The sequence below is a fragment of the Geotrypetes seraphini genome, chromosome 10 (genome assembly GCF_902459505.1).
Source record: "Geotrypetes seraphini chromosome 10, aGeoSer1.1, whole genome shotgun sequence".
Classification (NCBI taxonomy): domain Eukaryota; kingdom Metazoa; phylum Chordata; class Amphibia; order Gymnophiona; family Dermophiidae; genus Geotrypetes; species Geotrypetes seraphini.
This window is the reverse complement of record NC_047093.1, coordinates 66,171,993-66,195,159: the sequence shown is the minus strand read 5'-3', so window position 1 is coordinate 66,195,159 and position 23,167 is coordinate 66,171,993. Positions and strand designations below refer to the sequence as shown.

The window sequence follows — 23,167 nt, the reverse complement described above, 5'->3', positions numbered from 1 at the left end:
TGATCTTGCATTTCTTAGCAGGTTGAAAGGTGATTTTGTCAGTGTGAAAAAAGGGTAGGGTATCCAGTGCATGTGAAAACTGAAAGAAGGTCCTTCCTAATCGCATGGGTGAGTTGCAGCCACCTGAAGAATTGTGAGGGGATAAGTTATGTGTCCTACAAAGATCAGCATAAGTAAACCAATGTTGTCCATCATATAGTTGACCCACATTCCAGATATTACAGTCTTGCCAAAATTTCCAGGAGACTGGATTATTTTGTATTTTTATCCTGGGAGTGTGCCTAAGGATTTTATGTCTACCTGTGTCTATGAATGCTTAGGCGCAATTCTATAAATGGTACCTAGCAGTTGATTTACAACCACGCCGAATGGCACCTAGGAGTTAGATGCCATTTATAGAATCAGGCCTATGCCTATGTTCAACTTATTTTTGCTGTATACTGCCTTGGACAAATTTCTTGAAAAAGGTGGTGTATATATATATATATATATATATATATATATATGTATATATATATATATATATATATATATATATATATCCTAACAAATAAATAAATACAGAATAAAAATTGAAAGGGAATATTACTGTATCCTGCATAATGAGAAAAGGCTATAAATTCAGAGACAAAGGCATAGAATTATATGTGAAAATAAGACTTCTACCTCCTCAGGAATTTCCAAACCCATTAGACAATATATAAATCTGCCTCATGCCTCAATCTTTCCAATAACATTTGAAACTTATAAAATATACAAAGAGCATCCAATACACTGAAAGCCTGTTTTCAGGTGTTCACAAGGTCTCAAATGAAAAAGTAATACAAACCAATTTCTCAAGCAAAGCCCTTCATGACAGTTTAATGGCAACACCTTGCTTTATTGTATATGTTTTCCCCTTATCGAAGGCACTTCTGCCATAAGTACTCCTTAGATTAGATCTCTGGGCTCATAAACATTTGGCTAGAAGCCAGCAGGAAGCTGAAAGCAGTTCAAGTGAAGCACCAGCAACCTACCATCATTCTTTCAGAAAGAATCTAGATCTCATAAGATCCTTTCATCTAATCAAAGTTTCCATCCCACTGCAGATCCTTGTGATCTTGGGCAAGTCACTTATCCCTCCATTGCCTTCAAAGCCTTCTGATGACAGAGACATATTTTGTGTACCTGAATCTAACTGACCTTGAGCTATACTGAAAGAGATGACAAATATACACTTCTCCCTCTTTATTCGCTGTGATAGGGGATTAACAGACCCGTGAATACAGAAAAACTGTGAATAACTTTTTCATATGTTATTCGCTGTTTTCTATGGTGAAACTACGAATAACATGGTGGGAGACCTGGTCTGTTCCTGAAGGAGAGGCAAAACACGGTGAAGAAAGTGCTGGGAATAAGCGATTTTCTCTGTAAACACTTGGACTCAGCGACTTCTCTATGCAAGCTGCTGTAATTTGGGGGGGGAGGAGCCAGCAAGCTACAAACCGCGCATAATCAAAACTGCGATTGCTTAAACCACAAATACGGAGGGAGAAGTGTACATAACACACACTTAAATATATAAAAAATATGTGGGGTGTTTATAATGTTATCTCTACAGATGAATATGTATATCTTAACTTATGCTATGTTACATTTACATATCATTTTCTTTAAACAAAAGTTCACCCCAAATACAATGATTCATAATAAGATATAGATATAGATCCAATGTATAAAAAGCAAGAGAAACCCAAGCACTCTGATAGGATGGAGCAAGTCACATAATTGTGTGGAAACCTGTCCCTGTTCATCCTTTTCTGAAACAGCAAGAACTACCACATGCTTCTTTAATAAAACAGCACATTTTAGGGGTCTTTCCTTCTCCCACAACTAAATGTTCATGTTATAAACAGAAAAAAAAAAAATTCCATCTCCATGTATTTGCATTCTGAGAGTATTAGTACTTCCCATTTGGAAGAACCATTAGCTAGAAATAAAAATTAAATAAAACATATAGGAGATAACCAATTTCAAGAACCTCAGGACAAAAGACCTACTATGGGCTCCTTTTACAAAGCCGAGCTAGCGGTTTAAAGCACATAATAGCGTGCGCCAAACCGCTGGCCACGTTAGCCGCTACCGCCTCCTCTTGAGCAGGTGGTAGTTTTTTGGCCAGTGTGGGGATTAGCGTGTGATGAAAAGTCGCTAGCGCGGCTTAGTAAAAGGAGCCTTATAAGTTACACAAACAGTGTTGACACCATTTTTCCATCACAGAGCACGGGCAAAAAATTATTGATCATGATGTAAGAATTTTTTTAAAATATTTTTGTATTGTCTAAGGTGATTAAATATATAGTGAAAATATTCAGTAGTCATCACATTAATTTAACCCTTTATTAGGCAGAAGCAACACGTGTCTTCTATGGCTCTTATGGGAGATTTGCAACTCCAATTGCCTGTTACTTGGCACTGTTGCTCTTGTTCAGCATCAAGTTACATAAAGCAGACGTTTTCATCATTTGCCAATTAAAGGGTTAAAGGCCAGCCATGGCTTTTTAAATAAATTTATATGTACATGTAATAAAGTGAGGGTCACCACTGCTATTCATTTAGTTGGGGCCAGCTGTTTGGCAAGCCTAAACTAAATGTGCAGCTTGTCCATGTAGCAGCTGAATATACAAATAATATTGGTTCCTACCCTTGCTCTGCCTTTCCTCCAGCCCTTTAATATTAAGATAGTGTTGGGTTCCTTTGAGGGAAGTTATATGCCAGTAAACGTACAGTATCAAAATTGACCACATACTCTCTTCACTGTACCTAATGGACACTTATGTTTTGTAATTTATGAAATAAAGGAATAATAAACAAGACTGATGTTGACTAAATAAGAGTACTTTCTAGAATGGAATTTACTTATATTGGAATATTATTTATTTACTCAATTTTTTTAGCCTGTCCTCCCAAAGGAGCTCAGAATAGGCTACTCAATTATATTCCCTATCTGTCTCAACAGGCTCACAGTCTAATAGACCTGGGGGTAGTGGATGATTAAGTGATTTGCCCAGGATCACAAGGAGCAGCATGGGTTTGAACCCACAACCTCAGGGTGATGAGGTGGTAGCTCTAACCCAGACATGGGCAACTCTGGTCCTCGAGGGCCGGAATCCAATTGGGTTTTCAGGATTTCCCCAATGAATATGCATGAGATCTATTTGCATGCACTGCTTTCAATGCATATTCATTGGGGAAATCCTGAAAACCCGATTGGATTCCGGCCCTCGAGGACCGGAGTTGCCCATGTCTGCTCTAATCCCTAAGCCATACTCACCATCCCTTGCTCGCTCTGCACTGACCTACCTTATTTATTTATTGGGCATGCTTGATATACCGCAAAAACTGAAAAACAGGTAGCTTCAGTTTGCAATAAAATCAATCCAAAGTTGAGAGGAACGCTATTAAAACAGAGGCCACATCATTCACAAAAGGTAATAGCTTTTCACCTTAAAATCTAATTAAGCATAAACACTAGTCGTTTAAAATCATCTTGAGGTCAAAGTAAAATAGAGGAATTTTTACAGTTCCAGGCACAGAGACCAGCACTATCCTAGCTAGTTCAAAATAGAATGTTTTAAGGTGTTTATTTTGAAGCTCAATAAAGATAATTCAGACCTAATATTCCCCACCCCACACACACCTTTCACTAAGCTGCAGTAGAGGTGTCTACCATGACCTGGAGCGCTAAATGCTCCAACGGTGCTCCAACACTCATAGAATTCCTATGAGCATTGGAGCAGCGTCAGGCCGTGGTAAAAACCTCTACCGCGGCTTAGTAAAAGAGGGCCATAGGAAGGTAAAACATTTCAGCCTCAGGGCCAAAACGAAAAGTGCATATATCCTTGTAGACTCATATTGGACCATCCTATGGACCGCCAACACTAAACAGTGAGAACCCAGAGAACAAAGAGCTCACGTGATCAGGCGTGTAAGGGATAACCATATTTGACAAATATGAGGGGGATCAGGCGATATTCCTTAATAGTCAAACAGAGAATCCTGAATGCAATGTGCAAATGGACTGGTGCCCAGTCTAATTTTCGTTCTCTACAGAGAAAATAGGCAGCAGTATTCTATAAAGACTGAAAATGACGAAGTTGATGCTTGGTCATGCCTGTATAAGAAAGACTCCCACAATAAATGGCTATACTGGAAACTGGAATCAATATGTTATATCACGTCAAAAAAGAAATTATTCCAGTCTTATAATAATCTCCAAATTCATAAGGAGACGTTAGATACTCGGTCCTCAGAGGGTCAGATTACCCAATGGTTCAAATGAGCGAAAGCTCACAGAACCCGATCTTCATAGGATCCAAATATATCTTTTTTATCTTTTATCCATATATACTTTTTTTGTATCAATTTTTCTTTTGTCCATAAATTATCAGTAAAAATAGTTTTTACTTAGCTTTTATCTAGTTTTTAAAGGGGAGCGCCTCCACCAACATGTCCATGTTTCACACGCTTTCCTCAGGATCGAGGCTCCCAATTATATTCATGCACATAGTAGAAATCGCTCCATTCGAGATAATTTCATGCCGGTCGGGATATATTTGGATCCTATGAAGATCGGGTTCTGTGAGCTTTCGCTCATTTGAACCATTGGATAATCTGACCCTCTGAGGACCGAGTATCTAACGTCTCCTTATGAATTTGGAGATTATTATAAGACGTGTATAAGAAAGACAACAATAGTCTAGATGTGATATAAAGAAAGCATGAACCAGTGTACAGACAGCTGATCGACTAAAGCAGGGGTGTCCAACCTTTTGGCTTTCCTGGGCCGCATTGGCCGAAAAAAATGTTTCTGGGGCCGCACAAACCGGCAGGACGGTAAACACTAAGGAAAACACTACTACATCGCCCTCCACCAGGGCTGCACAAAATACATCACGGGGCCGCATGTGGCCCTTGAGCCGCAGGTTGGACTCCCCTGGACTAAAGAGTCTGCATATTGAATAAAGATGCCAAGTGACAGAAAGCCTAGCTTCAGTACTTCTGAAATCTGATCATGCAAAGATAATTCAGAGCCAAAAATGAAGGAAAATGGACACTATTTGAGGCAAGATCCATCATATAATTTCTATATAAATTTTAGGTGTTATCAGCACACTTTTTACATTCTTATGTCTGTAGTTCATAGTAGGAATGTTTCTAAATGGTCGCATTACAAAAATCTTCTCATGAATCTTTGCTCTAAATTGGAATTAGCTGAGTTTTTCTCCCCAAAACTGTTATCAGACAGCAAGAAATTTTCCTTTGGAATCAACTTTTGTAATTATCTATGATAAAGGATAAATAAAATCCTGGTATTTTCCATATAGCTATATATTTAAGAAAAAAAAATTAATGTAATACATTTCTTCACTATAAACCTCCACATGTACACAGAATTTTCTTTTATGAGAATAACTGCTCCTAATTTTGCTTTGAAGTAAAGGACTAAAGTACTAAGTGTAATGGTATTCCTTATAAAGGCTACTTATTTCTAAATGAGGGCTCTGATTATTTCCAAGTTACAAAGAATGTTTTAATTCTGGCAACTTGTTCTCCCTGAAAGTCTGAATGACATATAATTTATTTCTTCCATATGACTCATCCAGCAACTGCAGAAAGCACTGCTGATCTAACATTATATTCTCTACATAGCAAAGGAGAGTCTAAGTTGCTGAATAGTTACTTTTAGAAATGATAACCACCAATTGAATATGACAAAGTAGAAATTTCAAGGATGCAAGCATTGAGGCTTGATGGTTAAAAAAAAAAAAAAAATCTGATGCTTATCATGGAAGTACAATGCTCGGTCCTGGGGAAGGAGGTAAAGGGAAATGGGTGCCATTAATGCAGTAGCCGGTTAGCCACAGAAAGAAGCCACAAAGGGGGAAATTCTGTAAATGGTGTCTAAAAAGATAGGCGCCTATCACACTTAGGCATCTACAGAATTGTGCTTAACTAAAACTTAGGCCAGGGTTTTAAAGGCTTGCTTTACAGGCACATAAGTCCTTTAGAGAATTGTGCCTAGTGGTGCCCAAGTCCTTCTCCACTCTTAATCGATTGGACAAACTCATTTTTACCAATTTTCTAAAATTGAAGTAGGATGAGGAGAGCACGATAAAGTTACTAAGCCAATCGTTCCTTCCAGGCAGGCAAATGGAACGATTGGCTTAGTAACTTTATCACGCTCTCCTCATCCTACTTCAATTTTAGAAAATTGGTAAAAATGAGTTTGTCCAATCGATTTGTAAACTACGAATCTACACAGCTCTGCTAAGAGCTATATAGCTTTCCAATTCTTTCATTGTACTGTTGACTTTGATCGTAACCTCTTCGCTGATTGTCCAGCGCTTCTTGCTGTAAACTGCCTCGAACTTCCATGGCTTTGGCGGTATATAAGAATAAAATTATTATTATTATTATTATTATTATTAATAAACATACCTACTTTGGATGTACGTGCCACTATGTGCCACGTGTTAGGCGCCTATCTTTTGTAGAATCGTGCCTAAGAAGATAGGCTCCTATCACGCAATTCATTTTTATTTTTTTCATTTATGAATTTGTTAAAGCTCATAATTGAAGCCAGTTTATTAATTAACCCCCCCTTTTTTTTTTTTTTGAAGCCATGTTAGGCTTTTATCGCCAGCCATGGCGGTATTAGCTCCGATGCTCATAGGAATTCTATGAGTGTCAGAGGTAATACCTCCGCGGCCAGCGATAAAAAATCTTAATATGGCTTCGTAAAAAGGGGGGGAGGGGGAGTTAGGTGCCTAACTTTAGGCACCTGTTATAGAATTTCCCCCAAACAGACCTTTACCTGCCCTTGATGAAACCCCCCAAGGCAAGGGCTTCTTTTACTAAGATGAACTAATAGATTCAGCACACTCTAATCATTAGTGCATGCTAAATCTTTTAGTACACCTTAATAAAGGGACCCCTAAGAAGCTGATTTTATAAACCATTTTGTGAATAGAAGGCTGAGGTATGCATATAATTGGACTCCTATAAAGTCAGAGCATGCCTAAAGGTACCATATGTCAATGGAAGCTGGCACATCCTTGTATAAAATGCATGCTCAAAGTGGAGTCTGGGTGGAGAATAGGCAAAATCATGATCTACAAATATATTTTTTTAAAATATGCATGGTCATGCCTCTTGTACGTATGTACATTTACACCTGTTCTTGGACCCGTACAATGTATGCATCTTCAACCTATGTGCAAATTTTGCAGCTCTTGTGCTAGTATTTTATAAAAGAGGGCCATAGGAAGGTATCTATGTTAAAATAGTGTCTATTTTGTTTTTCTTAGCCTGTTAATCTAAATGCCTTGCTACAAAATTAACCCCCCAACACACACACATTGAGGGAAAATACTGTACATGGAAAAAAATATCCATCCATAATGCCTCCGCTCTCTCCAAGACAAAATTAAAAAGCAACAAATCCAAACTATCTTGGTCACTACATTTAAAAGAAGCTAGAGCTAATCTAAAAACTGACTCTTCTTAAAATATAATTTGTAAGGACCTTTCAAACCCCACCTGCCTGCTCAGTTAACCCTACATATAACCCCCTTTTTATGGCATCTCCTTCCCTTGCTTTTACTGTTTCCCTTAATATTAGTCCTAGGTATGCGTGCATTGTCACTGCTTAGGTTACGACCACTTCAACAAATAGATGATCCCAACTCAACCTCTAATTATTTTCTCAGTGGAAATTTTAACCCTCCTCCTTTCCACCTTCTGCATCTATTTCTGTCTTCACAGCTTCCTCTTGGAAAACTGTTCAATATATCTGAACGTAAACAAAAATAAGAGCTGAAGATGACAGGGTTGATATAAACAATAACCTAACATAATCCCTAGTACTGTATGCGATTTCCTCAGACCCGTTTCCTCATCTTCCAAACCTATAATGTGCAGCATAATATTCCCATGTACAGATATCTCAGAAGAGCAACCTAGATGATCACCAGCTGTCATGGGCAACATCCTTTTTGGATAACGCTTATCCTTGTCCAGTAAAAAGATTAATACAATTCTGCTTCTACTGAGATGCAAAAAAGAAATCCTTAAAGGAAAATGGTCAGTACCAGAATGTGGTGCTACAATCCTACAATAGAATGTGCTTAGGCCTCAGAGATCAAACCATTCATATTAATGAAGTCATACTGTATATTAATTTCATACTTAAGACATTCTGTTTTTCTTGTGGTAATTAGCTATTAACTATCTACCAGCAAATTATACCGTCTATTTTTCCTTGCTAAGGAAACAATACATCTTAATTGCATTTATTTAATAAACATTCTACAAAGGCTTCCGTTATGCAGAATGCAAACCAATGCGTTGATTACATATGTCAGAAAGATAGAGCATGAAATTAACTACCCTTATTCAATGGACACGGAGAGATGGAGCTTCATAGTACAACAATTCAGTGCCCTCAGTATGAAAACTGCCCATTATGATGTCTCTTCAAATTAGAGCCAGCACTACCAGGATGTCAGCTAGATCTTTAGACAACACTATATTTTGTAATTAAGTAGGATGCTGAAACAATGGCCTTGACTATGTAGAAAAGGTCAGGAATGCAAGCCATATTTTTGTGAGCTAATTGTAAGATGCATGAAGCCAATTATCACAGTGGTGCTGCATACGGCAAAGTAAGAATGATTTTATAAATTTGCTGAATGCCTCACAGTCAAGTCAGACTGTTTGCATTACGCCACATGAAGCCATAATGTTTGTCAGAATGCTAAGAAATTCATATTAAGATGAACAAACGTCAACAAGATACAGACTGGAGCTAAACTAGCAGTTCTAAAGAGCGTCCAACAGACTCATGACCTAGTAATCAGACTACTTTGGTTCACCCTAAAAGTCTAGCTTGTTTTTAAGACCTGGACCAGAACAGTCTAGAATCACTACTTTATGTCAAAAGCTTTTCCTTTCATCAGGATATATCTGGATACAATAAACAAAGCAAAAGAAGCTCACCTCATTGCAGGAGAATGTCTCTCGCTCTCTCTTTCATGCATATTTATATATCGTAATACAGTAAATGACCTGCACAATCTATCCAGTCTGCCCAACAAGGCAGCCAGATCCTCACTCGTCACGTTATGCAGGTTATAATAATAATAATAATAATAACTTTATTTTTCTATACCGCCATAGTCAGACGACTTCTAGGCGGTTTACATTGTAAGAAGGCTGGACATTCAGCGAATAACAAAGGTCTTAGTACAGTACAATGCTAATACAATACAATAAATCCACATATAATACAATACAGTGAGTCTAAATACAATACTATACAATAAGTTTAAATACAGTGCCGAACAAAGAGTCTAGATGCTGTACAATAGTCTAGATGGTAAACTTACATATTAATTGGAGATCTAAGGGTAATGAGTGTCTGAAAGATTTAGAACATCATTCATGCTTAAATACTGGTTGGTAATTTGCCATCATGCAAAGCACCATTAGGCAGTTAATATGATGCAGTTTTGGGACAATATATGTTATAAATACTATTAGCAATAGTTCTGGTTAACTTCTACTATTAGCAATAGTTCTGGTTACTAATTTCAACATTAAAATGTTTTCCCTTCACCTTGAGATGTAAAAGCACCCTCACCAGTAACATATGATAGTAAGGTGATACATAATATGCAGATTTAATCCACATCTGTCTTTTGCAACTTGTGGGACACAGACCTGATTTACATTCTTGTGCTCATTTGCGTCCAAGATAAACTTGATGGTCTGTTCTCACACAACTGAGCAAACAGGAATGCCTAGGTTTCTGTAGCCACTGAAGATCGGAGGCTGAAGCAAAGAGTACACATGTTCATTCGGCATTCAAACTAGACTGGTTGCACAAAATGTGTCCATATCTGATTAACTGAACAAAGCACAGCCCGTGAGAAAAATATCTCACTCGACATTGGTAACCAGTACAAAGAGATCAAATAGGAGGATACATGGACCCACGTATCACAGAATTTTATGCAACTTGCAAAGCATGCAAACAAGTGGCAGGTATTCCCCCAAAAGCAATATTACAATAATCAATCCTTGATAATACAGGGATTGCAAAACCTGTTTGAAATCATAGCAAGAAAGATAAGTGAAATTTACTCAACGTTCTCAATTTAAATTATTTTTTTTTTTTTTTTTATTACCTCACACAGATATGGATGAAATATCAGCTGTGAATCCAATATCACACCAACAAAAATTTAATGTTCTGTTTCAAGAGAGCGTTAAGGCTACTTGAGAAACTAACTCCCTCTTCTACAAAGCCACGCAGCAACAGCCCCAAAGCCCTTTAAATCTCTATGGGCTTCGGGGCTGATACCGCGCAGCAGCCTCTAGCGTGGCTTTGTAGAAGAAGGGGAAAGTTATATGGACTACATGAACCTGGATAATAAATGCAGGTACAGTAGGGAAACTAATTCCATTGTCCTTCAATAAATATGACTTATTTACTGACACAGGAAAGTCTCGTTTGCTGCATGGTGCAAAAATACCACCTCAACACTCCTTTTCAATTACATCCTCACAGTGCTAGGCTTTGTATTGTCTGCTGTAGCTCACAATGAATGTCCTTTTATTGATGGCACCAAGGTGATGTCAAGCTTCTTAGTATGTCCTAGAAGTGAGCAGGCTCACTGATTACAGTATTCCTTTTTCAAGGGTGTCTTTCACACATTCTCATGACCTCATGCTAGTTACTGAAGTAGCAGGATAACTGGAAATCAGTCACGAGAAACAGATCTACTTTTTGGCATCTGCCAGGTGCTTGTGACCCAGAATGCCTCACTGGAGACAATGGAGCTTGGTTTGATTTGGCATGGTTCATCTTAAATTTTTATGACTAAGGTTTCAATGGGACTCTAGAAAAGCAGGAATGGAAGAAAAATTAACAATACACTCAAAACCATAACAATGATATGTTCTTGCAATAGGAGCAAATCCATATCTCCACCTCTTGGTCACTGTTTCATTACAAGAGTTGTGACCAGCAACACTGGGAATCCTCCCTCATGAGAGAAAATTGGAAGGAGGGATGCCCACTCCCTCCTGTCAATGGAGCCCCCCCCCAAAAAAAAAAAAAACCAACAGCTTCTACCCCCAAAAAAGGATGGATATCTCTTATTCTAGAGTCATCACAATGTATCATAGCATTGTGTCAGTGTTGTAATAGTAAACCTCATTGGATGCCAACAACAGAGATGAAGCTTAGGGTACAGGAGGAGTTAAGATAAATGCTAAATTCTAAACACCAGGAAGTCAAGCACAAAATTGATCTGTGTGTTCTTCTACAGAATTCCAAATCTGTTAATCGATTTGCACCCTATTTCAAATAGGAAGAGAGATAAAGCTTCCCACTACTAAATTCAGCCTGGGAAAGAACTATAACAATGTGTTTCTGCTTCATTTCAGCAACACATAGAAACATGACATCAGATAAAGGCCAAATGGCCCATCTAGTCTGCCCATCCGCAGTAACCATTATCTCTTTCTCTCTCCGAGAGATCCCACGAGCCTATCCCAGGCCCTTTTGAATTCAGACACAGTCTCTGTCTCCACCACCTCTTCTGGGAGACTGTTCCATGAATCTACCACCCTTTCCGTAAAAAAGTATTTCCTTAGATTACTCTGGAGTCTATCACCTCTTAACTTCATCCTATGGCCCTCTCATTGCAGATTTTCCTTTCAAATGAAAGAGACTCATCTCATGCGCATTTACATTATGTAGGTATTTAAACATCTCTATCATATCTCCCCTCTCCCGCCTTTCCTCCAAAGTATACGGATTGAGATCTTTAAGATTGAGGTCAGGTGAGCTGATAAATTATCCTTTCCTGTAGAATAAACTCCAGTCCTGAAATCCTGTTGATTATGACATATGCTTTCAAACTATTCTACTAAGATAAAACGAAGGGTTGTGTTATGACTCTGGCAGAGAACTGCTGAATAGCTTGTTCAGTGCGGAAGGCACAGAGCTTGTTCACCAACAGATGGGCAATTATCCCATTTTTACTGCAAATTAGAATAAAGGCAGAGAGAGTGTGCAAGCACTAATGTGTGAATATGGTTGCCTCAGGAGCTGTTATGAATCACTTTTGGTCTCCATTTACCGATAGCTATACTAGCATCCTGAATCACTGAATGCACAAGTCCAGTACTTCCCCCTCTGAATCCGCAGTTTTAGCATCCGTGGATTCGGTTATTCGCGTTTTCTTTTTAGGGGGGAAAAACCCCACTTCATTTTGGACCTTCCCCGCCTCCCTCCCTCTCCCGGGCATCCCAGCCTTACCTGGTGGTCTAGTGGGCTTTCGGGACAGGAGCGATCTTCCTACGCTCCTGCCCCGTGCAGATCGCCAACAGGAAATGGCTGCCATGAGCTCCCATCGTAGTACGGGAGCTCATGGCAGCCATTTCCTATTGACGATCTGCATGGGGCAGGAGCATAGGAAGATCGCTGCTGCCCCAAAAGCCCACTAGACCACTAGGTAAGGCTGGCACAAGCTGCCCAGCCCAGAGAGGAACAATCTTTGTTCTGTCCGGCCCGACACCGAAGCGGGGAAAGAGGAGACCGAAGCACCCGCCTTGGCCCGTGCAAACACGCAACATGCACGGAAGGAGGCGATCGGAGGTGGAGACCACCAGGTAAGGTCCAGGGGTGGGTCAGAGCCGGCACAAAGTTATTTGCGATTTTTCACACTTCGCGGTCCAGCTCTGCCCCTAACCCCCACAAATACCAAGGGAAAAGTGTACTACAAATATTATAATTTTCCTGAGAGATATAGAAGGATATTTATAGCATACATTCTAAACATGACTTCTGTCATATAGAGGAAAATAACTTTGTCTTCCACAGAATGAAGCAATCCTAGAACCTGACGGTTTCAGGTGTGCAGATACTGCGCATTGAGTGTCAAATCTATAATGGCATTTGGGTACCAAGATGACATTAAAGAACAGTAGCATAAACCCAAGTTGGTGTGCCTAAATTTAAAGGCAAATATTTACTGTACATCATCTCTACAGCAGGCATAAATGGGTATACCTAAGTACACTATACAAGGAGTCAACCATAGTATATTATAAATTGTATGCTTAAGTTGGCGAGACGCTCATGCTCCACCCACATAAATCCCCCCCCCCCCCCCGCAGTCATATGCTATAGCACTTAGGCAAAAAAAGTGGAAAAATATTTTCTCAATGACAAAGTAGCAAAAAGAGAAGGACTTGAACCCCTGGATTCCTAACATCTTGCCAACTGCCATATATGACAATTTTGATTTTCAATGCAACAACTTTGTACACTGCATCCATTATTTCATAAAGAGAGATTTGTTATTATTTTCAGCCCAATTATTGTAATCTTTTGCATCTAATGTCATAGACATTTTTGAAGAGCTTGCAGGTTTTTTAAAATTCAGCAACCTGCCTACTTACTGGCCACAGGTAGAGGGAATACCACTCTCTGATTTTGAATGGTCTGCACTAATTACAAATTGAATTGCTTTAAAAGTGCCGACACCAACATAAAAATACTCACAGTATAAGCCAAAGTATTTGGCAGCCAGATCAAAAACCTGCACTTCATGCCGCTCATTGAGTTCAGAAAAGAGGAATTATTTGGAGATACTCATATCTTCTTCGAAGAGCATGAGATCAAGTAAGATTTGCAAGACCAGCAGTTCAGTGGCTAACCCATGGTTGTGAAATTTGCAACCTCACTAAAGGGTCCTTTTATTAAGCTGCATTAGACATTAACGCACTTCTAACAGTTAAAATTGGAATAACATGGGACACTCTCAGGTGAACTGCAGTAACTTCTAAATGTGCACATGTTAACTGCATGCTAAAATATTTTTGGGGTGTTCCTATGCTAACCAGGTGGTGCATCTACATTATTGCACTAAGTGGTTAACATAGGAGCCCTTACCCCCTACAAAGTGGACTGTGGTAAGTGCTCATCTGGTAATTTTTAGAAACGGCCATTAATGCAAAAGAAACCAGAAAAAAAGGCATTTTTATGGCTGTGGTAAAATGGACTTAGCATATGAGAGAGACCACTGTGCTCTGGGCTGCAGAAGGAACTTCTACCCTGGCTTAGCAAAAGGGGGGGGAGGTTAATTAGTAAATTAGCTTCAATTACGAGCTTTAACAAGCACATAGTTGAAAAATATAAAAATTGAGAGATTAGGCACCTATCTTCTTAGGCGTGATTCTACTAAAGATAGGCGCTTATCGCATGGCGACTAGCAGTGCCTAACACAAAAGTAGACATGTTTAGGGGTGGAGAAAGACTTAGGCACTGCTAGGCTTGATTCTCTAACGCAGTGGTTCCCAACCCAATCCTGGAGGACCACCAGCCAGTCAGGTTTTCAGGACAGCCCTAATGAATATGCATGGAGCAGATTTGCATGCCTGTCTCCTCCATTATTTACAAATCTCTCTCATGCATATTCATGAGGGCTATCCCAAAAACCCGACTGGCTGGTGGTCCTCCAGGACAGGGTTGGGAACCTCTGCTCTAAAGGACTTTGGTGCCTATAATGTAGGTCTTTGAAACCCTGGCCTATATAGTTTTAAGCTAGGTGCCGCTAAGCATGATTCTCTAATGCGTGCCTAAGTGTGATCAACATGCAATAGGCACCTTAACATTTATGGTGCCAATTACAGAATCTGGCCCTATACTGTTAAGTTGGCTGGGAAGATAGATAGCACAAATTTTTATTTTATGGGGTCTTAAGTTCTTGATTTTTGAATATACATAGTTAACATGTAACATTTGAAAAACTACCTTGAAAGACAGCATATAAATACCATTAATTAAATGCATAAATAAGGATTTCTAAAAAAATATACTCCCCATTTTACAAAACCACGCAAGAGGTTTGTAGCACCGGCCGGTGCCCTGAATGCTCTGCTCTGCTCCGCTCCGATGCTCATAGCAACTCTATGATAGTCAGAGCAAAGCATTCAGGGCACTGACCGGCACTAAAAACCTCTTGCACAGTTTTGTTAAAAGGCCCTCCTACCCCTTTTAACAAACCATGATAATTTAATGGTAGCTGCTATTGTAGATTCATAAATGACACTGGAAGCACCTAACTGACAAACAGTCACCTCTACTAAGGGTTCCATAGTCCAGGATCTGGTGCAACACTTTAATCATAATGGCTCATGATCAACACGCAATGCATTGTGGACCTGCCCATAATATTGATATATGGCAGTTGTTTTCATAGCACAAAACCAGAGTTAACTCAAGCCAGATGCAATATCATGCTAGAGGAGGTAATACAGAACTTTGGATCTTCTTGGTAAATGCAACACAAAGACATGTGGAGGCTGAAAGGAATGATTATGCTATGTTGAGATTTGCTTAACACTTGGAACCGAACCCAGTTGTTCCTAATGCAACACAGTCTGTCATAAAAGTAAACAAAATATGCCATTTTACAATCTGTTAACAAAAACAACCCAGTCCTTTCCTATACTATGGTCTACTTCTGTCAAAACAAAGCTAGGTTTGGTAAAACTTGTATTAAAATGTGATGCAACAGCATTCTACAAGGACCCATGACAAGTCCAGTCATTCCTTGTCCTGAAAGCACCACCTACATAAAGCATGCACCTTCCATGAATCACAAAAGCAGAGCTTTGCTAAAACATGTCTATGATGTCCACTGGAAATCTGTGATCCTTGTTTGAGCCAAAAAAAGTATCACCTGACAGATTTTGTTTACATATTAACTGAGAACTCTCTATCTCTGCTTAGTATTCTGCAATTTTCCCAGCTTAAGAGCTTTCTTCCCTGCCCAATAACAAACCTTTTTAATTGTTTTTTTAAATACTGTGCCAGGCAATTCACATGTATATAGAAGTTTCAAGTTTATTAAAATTTGATATCCCGCTTATCAAATTTCTAAGCGGAGTACAAAAGATAAAATTATTAAAATGTAGGGTAGCACTACAAAACTCGTTAGCAGATGTAAATTATCATACAATTGGTTAAGAGGGAGAAACACAATAGTTGATAGGATGGGAAGACATAAATCAGGGCTGCCCAAGTCCGGTCCTCGAGATCTACTGGCAGGCCAGGTTTTCAGGATATCCACAATGAATATGCATGAGAAAGATTTGCCTGCACTGCTATCTTGGTATGCAAATCTCTCTCGTGCATATTCATTGTGGATATCCTGAAAACCTGGCCTGCCACTAGATCTCGAGGATCGGACTTGGGCAGCCCTGACATAAATGGTAAATACAATAGGAAGGGAATAATTTCATTTGCATGGTGAGGAGTTATAGAGCGTTTATAGATCGAATGCATCTTTAAATTAAAAAGTTTTAAAGCTAGATCTAATCTATCCAAATAGGATTCCTCACGAAGAAATAATGGCAATGAGTTCCATAATAGAGGGCCAGTTACAGAGAAGATCGATTTGCAAGTGGTATCATAGACAATCTGACATAATGAAGGTATCGTTAAAAGATTTTGATTACTTCATCGCAGAGATCTAGATGAATTACCGTATATACTCGAATATAAACCGGGATTTTGGGAGCAAAAAACTGGCCCAAAAATGGGGAGTCCCGGTTTATATTCGGGTCATCCCCCAGTGAACACCCAAAACCCTCCCAGACTTCTTGCAGACCTGCCTTAGGCTGGGACAGGAGGAATCCCTCCCATCTTCTGCCCAGGTCGACACTAATAATTACCACCCATCCTCCCTCCTTCACATACCTAGTTCCCTGGTGGTCCAGCGTGTATGCGCTGAAATCCTCTTTTGTAAAAGTAGTAGCCAGCGGCACACCCGGGCCAGCACACAGGAGCGAGCTTTTCATGTTCCCAGTTGGCTCTGCACCACTCACTGATAGGCTGCCGCAAATTCTCACGGTAGCCTTTCAATGAGCATGCAGGGTCGGCTGGGAGCACAAAAAGCTCGCTCCTGCGTGCCGGCCCAGGTGTGCCGCTGGCTACTACTTTTACAAAAGAGGATTTCAGCGCATACACGCTGGACCACCAGGGAACTAGGTACACAAGGGAGGGAAGGAGGGATGGTGGGTGGTAATTATTAGTGTCGGCTAAGATGAGAGGGATTCTTCCTGTCCCAGCCTAAGGCATTAATCAAGAGTGGTGTCACATGGTCAAATATTTTAGCCTTGGATAAGCCTTGGAACAGAGCCAAAGTATTATCTGAGCAAGTACTCCATACTAGAGGTCTGCACGGGAACGGGTATCGCGGGGATCCCGCGGGTTCCCCCCCTGGCCCACGGGACTCCCACAGGGACGCCCCCTGGCCCACGGGACTCCCACGGGGATGCCCCCCTGACCCACGGGACTCCCACGGGGACGCCCCCTGGCCCACGGGACTCCCACGGGGATGAAAACAGCCTACCTAAATTCTGGCGATGCAGGCGTGCAGCTTACAAGTCCGGCGTCACGTTGGGAAATAGCCATGCTGAGCAGTGAGCTCAGCACGTACACAGATGAAAGCCTTGCTTGCTGATTGGTCCGGCGGCCCCGCCCCGCCGTGCCGCCGGACCAATCAGCATGCAAGGCTTTCATCTGTGTACGTGCTGAGCTCACTGCTCAGCATGGCTATTTCCCGCCGCAACGCCGGACTTGTAAGCTGCACGCCTGAAAAAGAAATCATCCTGACCGGATAGGTGTCATGCTCCGGAGCTTCTACAGCCTTCCTATCTCCCTCTCCCTTCTACCTGCTTCCGGCCATACCCCCTGCTCCGCGGCTCTCTTCGGCAACTCAGCAGCAGCGATCGACACAAGCTTCTGATGTCGGGGCCTGCCCTTTGCGAGTTCCCCTTGTTTCAACTTCCTTTTTCCACAAAGGCGAGACTCGTAGAGGGAAGGCCTCGATGTCGGCAGCTTGTCTTGATCACCGCTGCTGACGAGTTGCTGAAGAGAGCCGTGGAGCAGGGGGGTGTTGCCAGGTGCAGGTAGAAGGGAGAGGGCCAGATGCAGGACTCGTGGGTGAGGGAGGAGAAGAGAGAGAGAGAGGGGAGGGAAACAAAAGGAAATACTTCATACTGGGCTGGGCCGGAGTGGAAGAAGGGTGGAAAGATTCTGGCTACCGGGTGCAGTAACAAAGGAAAAGGGGGGAAAGCTGAAAATGGAGATAGTGACACAAAGAAGAGAAAGGGTAAGCAGGACCTACTGAATAAGGATAGAGATACAGAGGGGACATGAAGAGGAGGTGAAATAGAGACATAGAAGTAATGCTGAAAAAGTGTGTGTGGTGGGGGGGAGATAAAGACATTGAAAGGGCAAATGGTGAACATGGCGTAAAGATAAGGACAGAGACAAATGAAGATTCTGAAAAAGTGGTGAGATAGGGATATAGGTGAGATGGACACAAAGAAGGGTGATGCTGGAAAATAGGTGGAAAAGTAATTCTGACAGACACAGAAGGGAAATGCTGGATCAAGGAGAGATGGGGCTCAGGCTGGATGGAATGAGGAGAAATGCCTTGTTGGCCCGGAACTTCCTCTCCTATGTCAGAATTGACATCAGGGAGCGGAATGCTGGTCAGCGCGACGCTTCTGCAGGGAAAGCTTGGGACAGCGGTGGCTTGGGGGCTATTCCCCGATGGCGGTAGCAGCAAACCGAGTGGCTTGGGGGAGGGCACGGAGAAAGAAAGAAAGGGGGCAGACAGGGAGACAGAAAGAAGGGGGAACAGGGAGACAGAAAGAAAAAGTTGGGGGAGAGAATGAGGTCTGGAGGAGAGGAAACATACAGGAGGCTGAAAGAAAGGAAGAAAGATTGGATGCACAGTCAGAAGAAGAAAGTGCAACCAGAGACTCATGAAATCACCAAACAGCAAAGGTAGGAAAAATGATTTTATTTTCAATTTAGTGATCAAAATGTGTCTGTTTTGAGAATTTATATCTGCTGTCTATATTTTGCACTATGGCTCCCTTTTACTAAACCGCAATATCGTTTTTTAGCGCAGGGAGCCTATGAGCATTGAGAGCAGCGCGAAGCATTCAGCGTAACTCCCTGTGCTAAAACCTACTATTGTGGTTTAGTAAAAAGGGAGGGGGTGTATTTGTCTATTTTTGTATTTTGTTACCGAGGTGACATTGCATAGAGTCATTTGCCGTGACCTCTTTGAAAAAACCCGGAATATGAATAATTAACATTTTCTCTGCCTTTCATTGTGCTTTGTGTTTTTTTAAAATTTTATTGTTGGTAGATCATTTTGACTTACTCATTATAAAGTAGCTCGCAAGCCCATAAAGTGTGGGCACCCCTGCTCTTACTCTGGGGCACCAGACCTCCCTCACAGCACACACACGGCAAATGGAAGAAAGAGGATAATTTTTGGTCGTAGGGAGGAAGGTACAGAATGTGATAGGGAAGAAAAAGATGAGAGTGAGAAATGTGGCAAGGGAACAATGGGACAGATTGAAAGGGATGCAAGAGGGAGGAATATTGGACAGTGGTAAAGGGAATGGAGGGAGAGATGTGGCATAGTGTTGGAGAGGGGTGATAGAAGGAGAAATGTTGGGCAGAAGCTGGTGGGCAGGCACGAAAGATGAGAAAGAGATAAATGCTGGACCATGGTAGGGGGAACCAATGGACAGCAACAGAAGAATTTACAGAAGATGGGAAAGCGGAAAAAAGAAACTGGGACCAACTTTATGGAAAAATAAGTCTCCAGACAACGAAGGTAAAAAACGGAATTTATTGACTAAAATATGTTAGCTTTGGGAAATGTATATGGCAGATGTCTTTGTTTTGTGTTCAAAAGAAAAGGAAATGCATTTCTGGTTTTATTTCTACAGTGTTGAAGTACTTGTTGACCCTTGCTGTGACTGGTGGGGATCCCCAAGCACCGCCAGCAGAGGACCTCCTCTAGAGATGGCCAGAACTCCCCTCCACCAAGCGCAGCAGTCGCTGGCAGCATCCATGAGCCACTGAGGTGCCAGCATCTGTGACTCAGGGACGCTACTGCTGCCTGCCAAGCTTGGCAAAAGGGACCCCCGGCCAACTGCAAAGGAAGTCCTCAGCTGACAGTTTGTGGGTTCTCATCAGCTGAGTATTTATATTTTATATTTACATTAGAGGTTCTGGTAGAAACCCATTTACAAAGTATGTATTCTTCCCAATTAATATTTCCAAATTAATAAAGTCTCTTTGCTTATTTGTAAATGGGTCTCTACCAGAGCCTTTAATTCAGTAGCATAATTAAATAAAATAACTATTTCTGAAGTTTATAGGGAAGGATGGAGACGAAGGGGATTCCTCACGGGGACGGGTGGGGACGGAGGAGATTCCTCGCGGGGACGGGTGGGGACGGAGGGGATTCCTCGCGGGGATGGGTGGGGACGGAGGGATTCCTCACGGGGACGGGTGGGGACGGAGGGATTCCTCACGGGGACGGGTGGGATTTTGGCGGGGACGGGTGGGATTTCTGTCCCCGCGCAACTCTCTACTCCATACCTGCAACATATATATACCCATGCAATAGATATCTTTAAAATACTATGGGGCTCATTTTCAAAAAAGAAAAGCATTCAAAATGTGGCATAAAGGGGCAGATGAACATTTTTTCCTCACCAAACCCTTTCAATTCACTAGTTTTGAAGCCCATGTTATAGAAGGATTTCTGTGATGGTTGTCTACAGTGCATCTAAGTCACAAGGGGGCATATGTTAGAGGCATGGTTTGGACAGGACTAGAGTGGGTTTATGATTTGGATATTTTTCTGCATTTGTCAAACATTTTAGAAAATGTCCAGGGCACAATTTGAATGTTTGGGGTAGACCTGTTTTAACAATGAATAAGTGCCAGAAAGGTGCCAAAACTGACCAGACGACCACTGGAGGGATGGAGGCATGATCTCCTCACATTCCCCCAGTGGTCACCAACTCCCTCCCCACCCCTACCCCAAAGATGTGAATGAAACAGTAAATATCTGCCTGTATGCTAACTTCAGATGTTTTGGGCTGTTCTAGTAGAGCAGTAAACAGGTTCCTCGAGTAGCCTAGTGGGCGGTGTAGTCAATCATAGAGATGAGGACTCAGGCCCATATCTCGCTTTAACTACTACACTTATGGTGGCATATGTGAGCCTTCCAAAACCAACCCTAATCCCACTGTACCTACATATAGGTGACATCTGCAGGCATGAGGGCTATTGGTGTGGTGTACGGTTAGGTCCAGTTGGTTTTAGGTGAATTTTGGAAGGCTCGCCATACAATATAAGGGGGTTATGGTGAGAAGTATACCTGGGCCTTTTTATGTGAAGTTCACTGCTCTGCTGGGATGTCTGTGTGACCAGCCTACTAAGAATGCTGGCCCTTCCTACATCCCAATAGCTTGTTCTGTGCAGTTTTATTTTGGATGTGTGTGTTTGTGTCTGTGTGTGTGGGGGGGGGGGGGTATGGCTCAAAAAGACAGGGACACACTGAAGACAAGCGCATCTGGGAACTGACCATTTTTGAAACTAAAAGAGATGTTTTACTTTTTCGATAATGTCATGCATGCATCTTCTGTAAAATGTCAAAACTCAGGTTTGAATGTCATATCGAAAATGCCCTTCCACCCTTCACATTAGGAGCTAAGTACTTTAAATAGCTTTACATGTCCCTTCATGAGAGCCTTGCTATAGAACAATAAAGAAAAAGGGTTTACTGAGAAGGTTGGAAGTACTTACACACATTCTCTACACAATAACCAAACAGATTAAGGAGGCCAGATAATTATTTAAATTTGAACCCCCCCCCCCCCCAAAAAAAAAGAAAAGCATGCCAAGATTCCTTCTTCTTATCAGAACTACAAATCTATGAATATTTCATATTGGGAGTTAGGCTGCTATAATCCTGGTGGTCAGGCGCACTTTGGGAGAGAAGAAGGTGAGCTCCATTAACCAGCTGAACTATGTCCCTTAGACCAATGGTTCCCAACACAAGGTACACGTATCCCAGGAGGTACAATTGTCAGGGGGCACACGGCACAGTACACGTCTCAACCTGCCTGACATTGCTACCTGAATGTCTTGCCGCCATCTAAAATTAAACATGGCCAAGACTGAACCCCTTATCTTTCCTCCTAAACCTGTCTCTCCCCTTCCTCCATTCTCTATTTCAGTAGATAACACTCTCACACTCCCTGTCTCATCGGCTCACAACCTCAAGGTCATCTTTGACTTATCTCTCTCCTATTCTTCGCATATCCAACAGACTGCCAAAACTTGTTGCTTTTTTCTATACAACATCACTGAAATCCACACTTTCCTTTCTGAACCTGCTGCCATGACTCTACTTCATGCTCTCATCACCTTCTGTCAAGATTACTGCAACACGCTTCTCACAGGTCTTCTGCTAAGCCATCTCTCTTCTCTTCAATCTGTTTAAAATTTTGCTGCATGCCTCATATTCCACCAAGGTCATTATGATAACGTTACCCTCCTCCCCTTCCTCAAGTCGCTTCATTAACACCACCCCCCCCCCGGTCTACTTCTGCATACAGGGTAGGGAAGGGAGATGTGCTGCTAGACTTGGAGTAGAAGGGAATGGAGAGGAGAGGAGGTGCTGCTGGACATGGGAGAGGGAGGGAAGGGGGAGATACTGCTGGACCTTTAGAGGAAAAGAAGTGAGAGGAAGTGCAGCTGGAACTGAGGGGGGGGGAGAGGAAGGGAAAGGTGCTGCTGGACCTGGAGGATAAAGAGAGGGAAGGGGAGGTGCTGCTGAACCTATGGGGAAGGGAAAGAAGAGGTGCTTCTAGACCTAGAGGAGAAGGGGAGGGAAGGGACCTGGAAGGGAGGAGAAGGAAGAGGTGCTGCTGGACCTGGAAGGGAGGAGAAGGGAAGTGAGAGGTGCTCTTGGACCTAATGGGAGATAGAGAGAGGTGCTGCTGGGTGGTGGTGGGAGATAAGAGGGAGAGGTGGTGCTGGACTAGAAGTGGAAGAGGTGAGAGTGAGAAAGAGAGGTGCTGCTGGACTGGGAGGGGGAAGTGAGAGGTGCTTCTGGACTGTGGGAAGAGGAGAGAGAAGAAGGAGAGGTTCTTCTGGACTTAGAGTAGAAGAAGTAAAGGTGTTTCTCGGCTGGGGAAGGGCAGTGGAGAAAGATAG

The 23,167-nt window shown here is 41.8% G+C and overlaps 1 protein-coding gene across 30 annotated transcripts in view; it reads right to left on the bottom strand.

Annotated features, from left to right (window-relative positions):
* The window catches only part of DAB2IP (DAB2 interacting protein), an 898,952-nt gene that overhangs the window by 434,753 nt on the left and 441,032 nt on the right, over nucleotides 1-23,167 (bottom strand). The gene's annotated exons all lie outside the window — the stretch shown is intronic.